Here is a 4,400-nt window from a genome sequence, read left to right on the forward strand (position 1 = left end):
TTTATTCATGAGAGACAGAGAGAGAGAGAGAGAGAGAGAGAGGCAGAGACACAGGCAGAGGGAGAAGGTCCCAGATACACTGTCCTTATGGAAGGAGGCTCCGAGAGGGCCTCGTGGACACCGCGTGGACACCGCCGCACAGCGCCCCCCCCCCCCTCGGGTGTACCAGTCCTGGGGCTCATGCCATTCTGCTCCAGCCCAGCGCCCGCTGCTCCCAAGCTGGGCCCGGGAGGGCGGGTGCCCCCCCGCCAGCAGAGTGGTCTCAGCTGGCGTGAATAATTAACCGTGGACTCAATGCAGCTCTCCTGCTGCGTGCAGATAATTACCTTCAGCCCTGAGGCTGAGTCCAGAGGACTGGTGTCTAGGAGGCCAGCAAGCCTGGGTTGTGGGGGGAGTGGGGGGCTCCAGGCCTCTGTGGCGAGCGAGGCCAGTGTGGAGGCTCTGCCGGGGTCACCGTCTCCAGTCCCCGAGCATGGCCGCTGTCCCAGTGCTCAGGCCACAGGCAAGCCCAGAGGGTTCCCTAGCTGGGGACCCGTGGGCCCAGGGCCTGCAGACAAGTGTGGCCCCTGTCCCCTCCCGGGCCAGACAGGCCCATGGAGACCGGGCAGCCACACGGTGGATGCAAACAAGGAGGTGCCCCTGGCCCCACCTCCGGGGGACCCAGCGCCTGGCTACAGCTGACCTTTGGCTTCTGGTCACCAGCAGGGATGTGCCAGGCCCAGACAGACCGCTGGGCAGGGAAGAGCCGGTGGGGTCCGTCTGCTAAGTCTCCTGTGTTTTCTTGGAATGTTTTTGTGGGGTTTTTTTTCTTCTTCTTATGTTTCTGGACCACAAGGGTTTTATTATGGAGATAGGAGCCCAATGCTTTTTTTTGCAGATGGCTGCCAGTTGTCCCAATACGCTTAATTAAATAATGACCTTTTCCTCATGGATTGTAAATGCCAAATAATCAAATGCTAAATGATGACACAAACCTCTGATCTGTGTGGCCAGTGAACTGCCCCTAACGAAATGTTCCGGTTGGTTCTAAGAGAGAGTCTGCCCTCCAGCACAACTAGAGCCTTCTGTTACAGAATTTTACAGGATTTTCTGCGGCTTTCTTTTTTCTTTTTTTGTTGTGGTAAATATATATGACATAAAATTTACCATCTGACCCGTTTTTACGGGTACGGTTCAGTGGCATTCAGTACATTCACATCACTGCGCAACCACCACCACCACCCTTTTCCTGAACCTTTTTCATCTCCCCAAACTGAAACTGTCCACTGAACACTCCCCGCCCCATCCCTCCACCCCCAGTAGGGATGGGTCCCCTTTTGCTCCTCCATCTGTCCATCAAGGGGCATTGGGCGCTGCCACCTCTTGGCTGCCGTGAGTAATGCTACTGAGCATAGAGACAGACGTCTGTCCCTGTCCCCGCTTTCAGCTCTTGGGTGAACACTCAGATGTGGAATGGCTGGATCATATAATAATTCTATTTTTAAGTTTTCAAAGAACTGCCATACTGTTCCCCGGAGCAGTTGTACCATTTTATATTCCCACCGACAGTGCACAGGGCTCCAATTTCTTCACATCCTTGCCAGTACTTATTTTATCTGTCTGTTTATCTATCTACCTACATTTCTTTTTTTTTTTTTTTCTACCTACATTTCTTGATAGTAACGATCCTAATGGGTGTGGGAGGTTTTGCACCGCCCTAGAAGGGATGGTGTTGAGCCCCTTTCCATGTGCTGTGGCTCTCTGCGCATCTTCTTTGGGAACACGTCCGGTTCAGCACTTTTAGTCTATTTATTCTTTTTATTTTTTTAAATATATATATATTTTTAGATTTTATTTATTTATTCATGAGAGACACACAGGGAAAGAGAGAGAGAGGCAGAGACACAGGCAGAGGGAGAAGCAGGCTCCCTGTGGGGAGCCGGATGTGGAACTCGATCCTGGGACCCCGGGGTCATGGCCCAGGCTAAGGGCTAAGGCAGGGGCTCAACTGCTGAGCCCCCTGGGTGGCCCTATTTTTTTGAAAGATTTATTCATTTGAGGGAGAGAGAGCAGGGGGAGGGGTGGAGGGAGAGGGAGAAGCAGACTCCTCGCTGAGCATAGAGCCTGAGGACAAGGACGCAGGGCCTGATCCCACCACCCTGAGATCAGGACCGGAGCCAAAACCAAGAGTCGGACGCTCAACCCACTGAGCCACCCGGGTGCCCCTCAGCCTGTTTATTCTTGTACCTTTACTCTCCACATGAACTTTATTTTTATTTTTATTTTTTTTAATTTTTATTTATTTGTGATAGTCACAGAGAGAGAGAGAATGAGGCAGAGACACAGGCAGAGGAGAAGCAGGCTCCATGCACCGGGAGCCCGATGTGGGATTCGATCCCGGGTCTCTAGGATCGCGCCCTGGGCCAAAGGCAGGCGCCAGACCGCTGCGCCACCCAGGGATCCCTCCACATGAACTTTAGAACTCCTTTATGCAGTTGTAAAAAAAATATCTTGTAGCTACTTCTACTGGGTTGTATTCAGTGTACAAATCAGTTTGGGGGGGCTGTGGCCCCACTTGCCCTGTTTTCCTTTCCGTCGCTCCTCTGTGGGTTCCTGGCTGGTGCGCCTCATTCTTTCCAGGCCCTCCCTGTGGCTCTAGGTCTTCCCCCATTCCTGATGGCGCCTAGAGCTGCTCCCCAGTTCTGTCCTGGCCTCCCAGATGTTATTGGCTCACCTGCTTGTCCTCCGGGTCCTCACCCCGTGCCAGACTCTCAGCGGCTGACCCCTGCACACCTGATCACCTGTTTCCCAGGGACAGCAGGCTGTCCAGGTCACTGCTGGGAACCGTACTTGCCTCCCCTCTCCCTCTGCTTGGAAGAAGTCAGGATCCTGGCAGGAAAAAGACACAAAGAGAGAAAAGGACTTTTATTTAGGGCCATTTACCAAGGTGGGTGAAGCTCTGGGTGAGGGCTGGCCCCAGAGCCCTGAGAGGGTAGGAAAGGGCCACTGGGCAAGGGCTGGGGCCTCAGGGAGAGGGTTGGTCTGTGTCCAGCAGGTAGTTGGGGAAATTCCCCAACCTCTGGGCTGGAGGCCAAACTCACCCGGAAGCCGGGGGTGGGGGATGGGGCCACCAGTGTAGTCGGGAGCTCAGGGCAGGGTGTAGGGGGGGCAAGCCGGGAATGCCCAGTCCAACCTCTTCCCTCTCCTCAGTCTCCACCTTGTCCAGCCCAGGGCCTCTGGCTGGATACCTGACCCTCCCCGCCCCCACCCACTCTCCCGGGCACCCAGAGCTCTCTAATACCCTCGTCAGGGCAGGTCCTGGCTGGCATCAAACCCTCCTGCGGCGCCACGTTGTCCTTGGGATGAAGTCCAAACGTCTTGATCACCCCTGCAGGTCCCTCCCCGGGCCTGCTCCGCCCACCCCCTCAAGCCCGGTTCCCACCGGGCCCGGCTGCCCGAGCTGGCACAGGGGGGCCTCAGGCCAGGCTCAGCGGCTCCCAGGCCTTCCCTCCACTGCGCACCCGGCCCTCGGCCAGGCCTTCCCCATACCTGGGAGGCATCGCCCCGCCAGGCGTCACCCACGCTGCCCCCGCCCCAGCGGCAGTCCCTTCCCCCTCCCACTCCCGGTGCCCCTGAGCCCTAACCCCGGGAGGGGTGAGCACCCGAGTCCCGACCCACCCCGCCCCTCGACCCCCACCCCGGGCCTGGACCGCGGGGGTCGGCAGCATCCGGGCGGGCCTCTGGGACTCCCCGCCTTACCCCAGGCTCCCCCCTCACTCGGGCGGGCGGGGCTCAAGGTTAGGGGCTGGGGAAGGCTCCCGAGTCGGGTTAAGCGATAACCCGCCGGCCCGGGGCCAGGACGCGGGGGCAGCTCCCGGCCCTAGGTTCCTCCCCGCAAGCGGGGGCGGGTCCCCCAGCCAGGCCGTGGCGGGGCGGAGACCGGGAGGGGAGGGGGGCACGGGGGGCTCCGGGCGGGGAGGGAGCTAGTGTGGGGGGGCGGGCCGGGGACCCCGACCCAGACAGCCAGGGAGGCGTGCGGGGGCCGGGGGTGAGGGTGGGGGTGGGGGCGGCCAGGCGGGGAGGGGGGCTCCGGCGGGCAGGGAGCTAGCGTGGGGGGCCGGGGACCCCGACCCCGACCCCGACCCCGACCCCGACCGCGAGGGGGCCTGGGGCGGGCGCGGGCGGCCAGGCGGGGAGGGACCCGGCCCGGGCGGCGGGGGCAGGGCGGCGTGCACCTGGCGGCGGGGCGCGCCCTAACCTGGCTTCCGGGGGCGGGGCGGGGCGCGGGCGGGGCGGGGCGGGGCGGGGCGGGGCGGGGCGGGGCGGGCGCCCGCAGACGTCAGGGACCCGCGCGCCAGGCCGGGGCCGCCGCTCGCCGTGGGCTCGGCCGGGGCTGCCGCGAGCGTGCTGGCCGCGCCGGG

This window comes from Canis aureus, chromosome 9 (genome assembly GCF_053574225.1).
Source record: "Canis aureus isolate CA01 chromosome 9, VMU_Caureus_v.1.0, whole genome shotgun sequence".
Taxonomy (NCBI): domain Eukaryota; kingdom Metazoa; phylum Chordata; class Mammalia; order Carnivora; family Canidae; genus Canis; species Canis aureus.